Raw genomic sequence first — 12,145 nt, 5'->3', positions numbered from 1 at the left:
CTTCAACCTCCCTGATATCTGCTGGAAAGACAACACGGCTAGGCACACATGGTCCAGGAGGTTATTGCAGAGCATTGATGACATCTTTTTGATGCAGGTGGTGGAGGAGCCAATGAGGCAAGGTGTGCTCCTACACCACATATTCACAAAGACAGAAGGACTGGTTGGGGGTGTGAAGATTTCAGAGAGCCTTGGCTGCAGTGATGATGAGATGGTGAAGTTCAGGACTCTGTGTGGAGGAAGCAGAGCAACAAGTAGGATTGCAAATCTGGACTTCAGGAGAGCTAACTCTGGCCTCTTGCAAGACCTGCTTGGAGGAATCCCATGGGTTAGGGCCCTGGAAAGTAGGGAGATCGACAACTGCTGGCTAAAATTCAAGCATCAGTTCCTCCAAGCTCAAGACTGGTGCATCCCCATGAGTAAGGAATCAAGCAAAGGGGGCAGGAGGCCTGCATAGATAAGCAAGGAGCTTCTGGCAAAACTCAAACAGAAGAAGGATGTTTATGAGATGTGGAAAAAGGGACAGGCCTCCTGGGAGGAATATAGACATTTGTCAGAACATGCAAGGATGCAATGAGTAAGGCTAAGTTCCATTTGAAACTAAATCTGCTGGGGGATGTCAAGGACAACAAGAAGGGCTAAGTAACCCAGCAGGAAAAGGAAGGCTAGCAAAAATGTGGGCTTGCTGCTGAATGAGGTAGGTGTCCTGGTGACAAAGGGCACGGAGAAGGTGGAGTTGTTGAATGCCTTCTTTGCTTCAGTCTCCACTGCCAAAGCTGATTCTTTGGAATCTCAGACCCTGGATGCAAGAGAGAAAGTCCAGAGAAAGGAAGACTTTCCCTTGGTCAAGGATAATTGGGTTAAAGATTGTTTAGGCAAATCTGACACCTACAAATCCATGGGCCTCAATGGGCTATGCTGTTGAATGTTGAGGGAGCTGCTAAACCACTCTCATTCATCTTTGAGAGGTCATAAAAGACAGGAAAGATGCCTGAGGACTGGAGGAAATCCAGTGCCACTCATGTCTTCCAAAAGGGCAACAAAGAGGATCCAGGAAGCTACAGACCAGTCTTACCTCCATCCTTGGAAATGTGATGGAACAGTTCATCCTGGAGGTCATCTCAAAGCATGGGGAGGAAAAAAGCTTGTCAGGAGTAGTCAACATGGGTTCAGCAAGGGGAAAGCATGCCTGACCAGCCTGATACCCTTCTATGATGGAACAATTGGCTGGCTAGGTGAGGGGAGAGTGGTGATTGTCGTCTACTTTGATTTTAGCAAGGCTTTTGATACTGTCTCCCATAACATCCTCATATGTAAGCTCAGGAAGTGTGGGATGAAAGGGTGAGCAGTGAGGTGGATGAAGAACTGGCTGAATGGCAGAGCTCAGAGGGTTGTGATCAGTGGCGCAGTCTGGCTGGAGGCCTGTAGCTCACGGTGTTCCCCAGGAGTCAGTACTGGGTCCAGTCCTGGTCAACTTATTCTTCAGTGACCCGGATGAAGGGACTGAGTGTCCCCTCGGCAGGTTTGCTGATGATACAGAGCTGGGAGCAGGGGCTGATACCCCAGCAGGCTGCGCTGCCATTCAGCGAGACCTGGACAGGCTGGAGAGTTGGGTGGGGAGGAACCTGATGAAGTTCAGCAGAGGCAAGTGTAGGGTCCTGCAGCTGGGGAGGAACAACCCCACGCACCCGCACAGGCTGGGGCTGACTTGCTGGAAGGCAGCTCTGAGGAAAGGGACCTGGGAGTGCTGGAGCACAGCAAGGTGCCCATGAGCCAGCAGTGTGCCCTGTGGCCAAGGCGGCCAGTGGGATCCTGGGGGGCATCAGGAGGAGCGTGGCCAGCAGGTCGAGGGTGGTGATCCTCCCCCTCTACTCTGCCCTGGTGAGGCTGTAGCTGGAGTGCTGTGTCCAGATCTGGGCTCCCCAGTTCAAGAGGGACAGGGAACAACTACTGGAGAGGGTCCAGTGGGGGCTACAGAGATGGTGATGGGGCTGGAGCATCTCCCTTCTGAGGAAAGGCTGAGGGACCTGGGCCTGCTTAGCCTGGAGAAGAGAAGACCGAGAGGGGATCTTACCAATATCTACAATTATCTGAAGGGCAAGTGTGAAGAGGCTGGGGCCAGGCTCTTTTCAGTGGTGCCCAGTGACAGGACAAGGGGCAACAGGCACAAACTGCAACACAGGAAGTTCCACTGGAATATGAGGTAGAACGTCCTTACCTTGAGGATGGCCGAGCACTGGAACAGGCTGCCCAGAGAGGCTGTGGAGTCTCCTTCTCTGGAGACATTCAAATACCGTATGGATGAAATTCTGTGCAACCTGTTCTAGGAGAACCTGCTTTAGCAGGGGGCTGAACTAAATGGTCTCCAGTGGTTCTTCCAACCCTGACCATTCTGCGATTCTGTGTGAATTAGCAGACATGAGACTAAATTCAATGTAATGGAAAAATCCACAAAACTACTAAAGTACTTTAAAGGTGGTATTGGCATGTTGATAACATTGATAAGGCTGACATGGTGCATTTGGGTGTCCAAAACAGTTTTGAATGGGAATTTGATTAAACTGTCAAAAATAAATTAGCCATAAAGGGGCAATCAGAAATATGTATCATTGATTGGTAGCATTGATTGACTAGCAAGACAAAAAGTGAAATACTATTATTGGAAACTCATAAGATCCTATATTGTGAAGAAGGAAGTTTAGTGCTTCTAGGCACAAGCAGTGTCTGTAATCTTTGAACAAGATGAAACATTTGAAACCTGTAAATAGTGTAGAAATATACAAAGAACTCTGGACACTTCTTCTCTAGTGCAGACATGAAGGTATTTCCTTTGGATTTTCTATAGTGCTTGTTTATTCACTGGTGTCTGACTACAGTTATTGGGGAAAAAAAACCTCTGCCCTTACCGTTAGCTGCAAAAGCAGTACTGTTGATGAACAGATTGATGTTCTTGTGGAGATGAAAGCAAGCATGTGTAAAGGAAAGCAGGGTGGTGTTTCTGCTGCTCACTGTAAACATAGTTTCTTCCTTGCCTGTGTGAATGAAAGCTATGAAAGAGAATATAACAGTGGTACATGAGGTATTTACAGAATAACATTTTCCTTTGCAGAATAATAAGCAAATAACACAGGTGAACACATAAAGTCTTGTCACTTCAGGAAGTGGTAGAAAACTATTGCCCTCAGCTTACTATAAAGAGTCTTCATTTGAGACCGGTTTTAATCTGCTTTCTTGTATATTTTGTTTCTCTTATATGTTATGTATGAACTTTTTTAGTCATGATTCATAAATTAGATGGGATGAGTATGTAACACCTCATCACACAATTTCTGTGTGTGTGTGTACTGATCTGTCTGTAGACAATAGAGCTTGTAAAAGAACAGGAGGAAAAGTGGGTTCTTCTAATGCAAATTGATTCACAAATCCCTCTTGCACAACTTCCTTTATCCTAGGCAGCTGACTTTCCTTCTAGATAAATCAGTTTTCTAGCCTAAGAGTCTTCAGCATTTCAGAAACTGCTAGTATACCTGATGTAGATTTCATGCATTGTGGTAGTGATGTTTTTATTCTTACTTCTGAGGAAGCCAACATTTATCTTTATATTTGTTCTTACTGAGAAGTAAAAAAATATTTTATAAACTGTGGTTGTGATCTCACCACACAACATTTACCCATGAGAAAAGCAATATTCTTGTGCTTCATTTCTGTGACAACATCTTATCAACATAAGATCATCTTCCAAGGGGGAAAAGTCTTGCAAGATCTGTTGAATAGGCCCAAACACAGCAAAAGCACCCATAAATTGTCTAACAGATGTCAGCCAAAATTTGTTTAAAGCTGGATTTATCAAGATCATCTACTAAAAGAAAAAGTCTTTTTTTTTACTTTTGATGGGATTAATTTCTCCTAACACTACATATCTTCTTATGACACAAGTGTTGAGATCCCATTACAGTTAATGGGGCTTTTGTCTAAACAGTCAGTACAGTATAACATATAATTCTTTTTATCCTCTAGCAAATGTGTACATATGGTCATACATATATGGTGATGCATACATTGCCTCCTGGAGTCTATTGACAGTAAAGTGACCCTAAGCACTTAATGAGATGTAGATACCCTGAGGTTATGAGAGATTAATCTCATCCTGGGAGTGATTTACTGCATTTTTAAATCAAAGATTTCATGTTAAGGGAATGAAAAAACCATGATCTTCCTGTACTTTCACCTTAATTTAAATGCCAGTGTGAGAAGCTGCAAAGTGAAATAAGGTGAACTGGCATATTTAGGAATAAAATAAACATTGATGGAATCAATCCTGTCAAAAATATCCAAACGTGCATTTGTCAGGATGTTCATGTTCAGGACCAGCTGATGCACCAATATAGTATGCAAGGACAGAAATAGGATCTTATAGGGTATGTGAATATATTTTCAAAATGTATTCACATGTATAAGGCACATAGCAGACTCCTAAGTAGGTTGGATACTGTGTTCAAAAATTTGCAAGTGTCATACAATTCGTGAATGCTACAGGGCATCTACCTTTGATACTTAACACTGTTGTAAATCTGGTTCATAGCGTCTAATTAGATTCATCCATCTGGCAGTATTTGTAAAAAAATGTTAAATAATCCCCATCATTAGATACAAACAGAATAGTATTATTAAGCTACAAGTTTACTGTCAGTAAAGATGTACTATAAGCAGATGAAATCAAAACCAACCCTAAAAAATATTAATAGTAATAGAAATCAGCTGGCTACACATAGCAGTTGCATTTATAGATAACCACAACTGAATGAGTAATAAAACCTATAAAGCACAGTTCCTAAAAACAACATCCACAGTGGATACAGCATGCCCAAACTAACATTTTATTAATACACTTTATAGTAGAAAACTAGTTAAAAAATGATAGTTAAAAGATGAAGATTAGACTATCTTCCCATTAGCTATTTATTTGGCCTAAATGGTGTCAAAGAAAGCATCCTTTTTCCTAAGCAGGAATGGAAACAGAAAAGGTATTATGGCTTAAATGACTACATATTAAATTATTCAAGACACATAACCTGTCTTTCAAAGTGGAAATCTAGCTAATGTGAAGCCAGTAGATTAACCTGATATAAAATAGTAATAGAGAGAATGGTAATAGTAGGATAGTATATTTCAAAGATACCTTCTTCAGAGTAGCAATTTGCTTATATGAACAAGATCTCTGAAGGTCAGGGAGACTGTTAGTTTGGAAAGATTTACATCAGTATTAAATATTAATGTGGAAATGAAAAACAAGCAAATTTATGCTAAAGATAAGAGAATAAGACCTGGAGCAGGCCCTAAGTCATCTGCTAGTGAAAACTCACCTACTATATTGCAAGCAAAGAGTCTGTTGTTACTTCGTAAAGGACTGCAAACCCTTCCTCTGAAATTCTAGGTTGGACTTTATGGACATTATTATATTGGATTACATTGTATTGTGTTGCTCGGGTATGGCAATTTCTGTGATTCTAACTTTAACATCTCCATTAAGACTCAAACATGAAGGCTTATCCCAGATCTGTGGATTGAGATTTGGGCTGTCACCATATCTGGATTGCACCACTCAGAGTTTCATTGTGTTTCAAGAGACTAACTCAGAAAGCTGAAATAGTCTGACACTCTGTGCAGATTTAGAACTATGAATGATGAATGAAAAGACCCTATGCTCTCCTGCATGCAAAAACTGTAACATGCAATTTCCCCCCAAACGGAGAATGTCTGAACTGCATTTTTTCATATGCTTTCATAACATTCTTGTTACTTGGAGCTGACGTATTTCAACTCTTGATGGAAATTTTTTTTCATGGAACAGTATTTATTGTGAAATTTTGATAACTGGAAGAGGATCAACAAAGCAACATAGTTTGCTGATTCATTTTCTAAGCATAGTTTGCTTATTCACGTAGTTTTGGACAGACCTGCTTTGTGAACAATCATTTACAAGCCGTCACACCATGATGTTCTTACTTGGAAGTTTCCAAGTAGTATAATGAAAAAAGGTACATTATTGTCACTTAAATTAAAAGACATGTCAAAACCTCTTCAACTACTTAACAAAAATTTATGACTACTTTAATTTGGATACCAAATAGTGGCATTTTTCCAGGTAGTGTTACAGTGATCAATGCTGAGCCAGTCAACATTAGACTCAGTGAATTTGTGCAGAAAAATCTGTAATTACCTTTTGTTAAAGGACAGAGCAAAACCAGATTGAAGGCAGGGGGAAAAGAGAAAGCAAATTGATCTTAATTTACTGCAGGCCACAAGCAAGCCTTTAAAATGCAGTACGTGTGGGTGAGGTGATGGGTTTGTCAAAAAAGTCAAAACACTCATAACTAGTAGAGGAGGCCAATGACACAAGGAGTAAAGAGGAGCTGCAGAAGGAGGGGAAGCAGGTTGACAAGGCAGTGGAGCAGGGGAAGCTAATGACAAAGGGTGTCTGTCTAACAGGGACACAGAGTGCCCTTGAGTTTGAGGGTGTTCTCAAGGCTGAAAATATTTTGGACAGGAAGCTGGAGGACAGAGGTGCTGAGGGAAGTTAACATTCAGACATGCAGGCAACAGAGGTGAAATCAAAACCAGTAATTTGTGTGGCTTGATGAAGGCAAATGACTGCATTCTGGGGAATCAAGGCAGCATGGATGAGGGCCTGAATGAGATGTTTGGACATAATGATGGAGATTATAAAGATTGTTCTGTGGAGAAATTGAGGACAAAGAAGTGACAGGTTTTTGGAAATGGATTTGTAATTAGCAACACTAGTGAAAATGGTGTCTGTATGGAAACACAGAAAGCTGGATTGGAAGGCATCCAAAAGAGATAAAGGGAGAAAATTATTGTATTTTGCAGTATAATTAAGGAGTTTGAAAGAACAGGAAGGAGAAAAATGGGTGAAACGTAGCAGTGGGCAAGAAAAAATCAGAGCTGATTTTTGAAGAACATGGAACCTGGAAATGGGAGTTTGAAAAACTTTGAGGGGGATTTGGATTGAACAGTAGAATTAAGAGGAAGAAAGAAGACAGGTCACCTGGGAGACAGGTCAGTGCTGAGAAATAACATAAGAAGAGAAGTACAAGGGAGAGAAACAACTTGGTAGACCTCAGAAAGACTCATCAGCAAGAGTATGGCCTTGCCATAGAAACACAGCCATTTCTCAGTATCTGTAATCAGAATAATATTTCTTATTCTCTTTGGCTGTAACCACATCTGTAAATTAAAGTATGTCTGAAACCAATCTCCGGCCCTGGCCATGTGCCGCAGAGAGCCCATGCCCACATTATTAAATCCTCTTACCTGCCAAAGAAGAATACTTTTGTGCAAATTGCCTATAACTCCTCCTAATTCCTAAACTTTGGCTTGGGAATTATTGGGGAAAATGCTATTAGGCACAGGTTAAGTGTGTGTCAGGGGCATTCTAGTAGTTTGACAGTTTGAATAATAGAGTTCCAAAACTGTTAAAGTTTTATGAAGATGCTTGTATAAATATACATGTTTATTCTGGGAAGTCCAGAGCTGCTTGCTGAGGAAGACTGTACATGTCTAATTGAGTAAGCTGTATAGTAGCAGAGTGAAGAGGGTAGGCTCAAGCTGCTGAGAAGGTGCAGCGGGGTTCAATATTGGTTCTGACTTGCTGGATATTTTAATCTTTACCATTTCATATTAGCAGCATTTAGGGTAAAACGTATCATTCCTTTGGTGTGTATTTTCATCAGATCAGTTCTGAGTGTCTCACTAAGTTATTGAGCTCACAGTTTTTATGTGGGCTGAGGATGTAAGTTTAATGTAAAACTAATCTACCAGTCAAAGAATATTTAACATTTGCACACCATGGGGAAAAAAGGAGCCTGTCATCACAGTGGGCTGTAGCAGCTATGAGTAACCCAGCTGTCTCATTCCAGCTACCAAGAAGACCACTACAGATCAATAGCTATTGTCCAGTGACTTTCGTTTGTAAAAATCAGCACAAATAAAAGGATAAACTGGAAAGAAATGTAATGACTTTTACTTCAAATGAAACCATTACCTAAATGTGGTAGTAGAAATACATTTAGTGGGAAGCCAGACTTGAAACACTCCTGAGCAACGAGAGCTGCTGTGCTGTCTCAGCCAACAGAGCATGTTGCCTCCTAACAGCACATGAGCAGCCCCAGCTTCTGCAAAGGAAGCTACAAGAGACTGTGTAGAGAGGGAAAGCTATTCCACAATGATTGGAAAATCAGCTTTTTATCCACGCAACCTGAAGACTGTGTACTGACCTGGACTAGGTATTTTATCTCAACGAACTTTCTTCTCAGCCCTTCTCTCCCCTTCAGTCTATCCTCTTTTCTGCAGTGCAGACTGTTCTTTTAATGTCTCCAAATGTCTTTGGGAGTATTCACCGTTGAGCTGTAACTTGATAACCACAGCCTGGGTTGCCGTCATTGTCTCCATTGCAACTAGCTAGGTTGTATAATGAAAATAATTGGTCTGTAGTTATCTGTTGATAAAAGTATCCAATTATTGTGTTCAGTGTTGCAGAGGCATTGCAGTTATTTGAGAGAATTCAGAGATGGGCTCTGCCTTTTTGAAAATGTTCATGAATCCCAAAAGGTACAATTTTACCAGAAATAATTTCTGTAAATAGAAGAATTTAATAGGAAGTGTTATTTCATATTCATTGCATCCTTTAGGAAAACAGTCATCCAATGCAGCAGTATAAACAATTGATAACCAGAATGCTTGATGCAAATAAAAAATTCCAGAAATGTCATGTTTCCTATCATTTGGCTTAGGATAAATCGTTATCTTGGCTAGACTTTTCCACATATGGTTGCTTTTATTACAGTATCTACCCTTGAGTTATTGTTGTCCATTTTCAGACAACAGGCTTGATTAGTTAGCATACAGTACAAACAAACAGTAAAGGGAAATAAACCAATAATTTATGCATAAACTACTAAAATTATTACAACCACATTAAAAAAAATAGTCCTGATCAGTCCTCTAAAGGATTTCTGACTTAAAAAGAAACTAAATTCCTGAAGAACATTTGCCGTAAGTGTCAAATTGTGATTAAGGTTCTTGATATAAGGAGGTTGCATATAATTTTGTGTCCATAGGGACAAAACTACTCTTCTGGGTGGGTTCTCACATTGATACACTCTTGGTTTTCTTGTTAGAACAGGTGACGAATGTGACTTGCAAGCTTCTGGAATTCCTAATGTAAAAATTAAAAACACTTCATCTGTGTTTTCCTTTCTTTAGGGAATGCTGACTCCAGAGTCCTTTTCTCTTCAAAACCCCTCTGTCCTAGCTTTTTCCCCCTCTGTTCATCCCTGGTTTTCTACAGTGCGTTTAGTATCTGCCTTTTTGTAGAACTCATGGTGCAGCTGATCAGTGTCTGTGCTGCCCTTCCATATGTTAAAAATCCTTTTTGAGAATTCCACATTTCTAGCCATTTACCACTATTGGTCCAACATGGAGACCTAATTTCAGAAAATGGTGGTTGGTCTTCAAATAGCTTGTAACGATAAGGTAGGGAATTATCCTAAGAGACATTTTCCATTTTTGCAGATTTCATTCAAAAAGTAACAGTTCAATCAAAATTAAACCTTTGTGATTTGTACCACTGTCCCAGTTGTGTGGGGACACTGAAGAGTCCTCATTAAAGCTGTTGCTTCTCTTACAGAACTGACCTTCTGCAGCTGGCATGGCAAATCTAGCATGCACACTACTGCTGCTGCTTCTGGATAGCAAATATCAGGTTTTGAGCCCAGTTCAAAGTCTATTGATAATGATAGAAACACTCTTTTCCAACAGCTGTGGCTTGCTGTTGCATTTCATGGACAAACAACAAAAAGACTGAGAGTCCTATTAAGCCTATGAAGGTGAGGTGGATCCACATAATGTACTACCAAAGCTATCCCTGCTACACAGCAATCTAATCAGCCCAGTCAAAGTGGCACCAGCATCAGCAGGTGTATTTTCAAACACTTTTAGTCTCTGAAGATATACAAATATGTCATTAAGAACAAAATAAATCCTCATCATTGATGGAGTTCAAAACAGACAAACTCAAACACCTGCTAAGTTATTTGCGTTCATTAACATCCAAGTTTCACTACAGTAGAGGTGGGGCACCTGCAAAACTCACTTTGCAGAAAAGAATTAAATTCCTTAAGTCAGTTCCTTTCAGGTTTTCCTAATTTTGCTAAATAGTTTCCACCTTACAATCTCTATTTTTTCCTTTTTTTTTCTTGTTTTCCTTTTTTGTGTGTGTGTGTAAAAAAATCTAAGATGGAGATAATAGGGAGAAACGCATACAAAACTACATGAATAACAGTTTAATAAGCAGTAGAACTTTTGAACTACTAAAGTCCATTTCCAGTTTTTCTTACATGTGATTTATAAGAGACAGTCAGAAATCATTTGGCAGTCAGAATGAGGAGTAACATGCCTCTCTACCTATGTCTTTCCTCCTGCATTCCAAGGTGAGAAACTATTCACAACTATTTTTACCAGAACATCACCTTCTCAGAAAACACATTATTCTAAATCAGATCTTTACCCAGAAATAGAGATATTTCAGTTGTTATTTTTTAGTGTGACTCACTATAGAAGAACTAGTAAACCTTTCTTCTGATTTAATGTATTATTTGAAGCAACAATATGGCAATAAAAAATTAACCAAGAGAAACTGAACCATAATTAATATATCCTAATTCATCATTTCAAGGAAATCTAAATATGCTAGCCCTTTGTCAGGTCTTGTTGGAATTCTGCCAGACATCATAATATGTACTTGAATGACATGGTGATTAAAACTGTATAGATGTGGAGAAAGATGGAACATTCCCAATTTTTAAATGGATATTTGTAGGGCCTAAATTTAATGATTTGTTAGTTATTCCAGCTTTGCTCCAGGACAGATTTCAAAACTGTTCTTGCCATTAGTCTGTTTGATCAAGAAACTTAAAAATAGAGCTCAGGTTAGAGGCAGCATGTTATTTTAGAATTGTTAGCTGAATAAGAGGATATTGGCTGATCCACAACCCAAGTTATATTGTTACAGTAATAGGACAAAATATATGTTGGAAAAGATTAAAATCTCTTGATCTTGTGTACAGAAAGAAAACCCTTGGTTCTTTCATCTTGCCCTAAAGCTGAAAAAGAAGACAAGACATGGTAGTAAAATGGTATCTTGTAACACATTGATATAGAGTCTGAATAGTCCTCTTGAACTGTCTCAGCTTTCTGATGGTATCGTGTGCCCTGTGAAGGCTGAATTCTGTCCCTGTAAGTGTCAGCTCCTTTAGTTATGCAGTTGAACCATTTTCATAGCTTTCAGTGAAGAAAGTTTCTACCCTTCATTCTTATAAAGAAAAGATTGAAAGTAGGAACTCTGTTCTTAAACAGAAAGGTAAACATACAGATTACAGAATGTATTATTTTCTTTAAGTCTTCTGATTTTTTAAATTGTTTTCTGCTATCTACTCTTGCTTGCTAGGTACACAGGTCTGCTAGCACCTATATCGATATTTTTTTAAGCACGACCTTCATCATACAAAGACCTATGTACAAATTACTGTTTATGTGCTTAATTAGGCTTATAAAATATAACAGCAGAGACCTTTGCTGATCTCTGCTAGTATATTTATCTCATTTTATCTCTGTTTTGACTCACAGAGAATACTCAAATCACATGAAAATTTAGTTTAACAAATGCCCCAGTTTTGTGCCCACCTAGTTACCTCTGGGTACATCCAATGCTTCTATACAGAGAGAGAACTTCAACAGGGCCCATTGTTTCTGAGGCCAATTGAATGTACCGAGTATTGCTAACTTCAGTACCTCAGAAAGAAAGTATCAGAGGATGTCATCAGGATCAAGGACTGTATATATCATGTTACTGATGTCTATTTAATTTTTTTTAATTTTTTGGAAACCCTTATACTTTGTGGATGTGGAAAACAACCTGTGTTGCTAATCATCTCAAGTAAACAAAACACAGTGATTTTGGTACTGATGCACTCCCAGATCTGCCTGTCGCTGCAACCACCTCATCTACTTCTCCTTTGCAACTGTTCTGCTTTCTCAGTCTCCCTTCCCTCTCTACAGTGGTGGTGTT

The sequence above is a fragment of the Falco rusticolus genome, chromosome Z (genome assembly GCF_015220075.1).
Source record: "Falco rusticolus isolate bFalRus1 chromosome Z, bFalRus1.pri, whole genome shotgun sequence".
Lineage (NCBI taxonomy): Eukaryota > Metazoa > Chordata > Aves > Falconiformes > Falconidae > Falco > Falco rusticolus.
The sequence above is the reverse complement of the archived record's forward strand: the minus strand, read 5'-3'. Positions refer to the sequence as shown.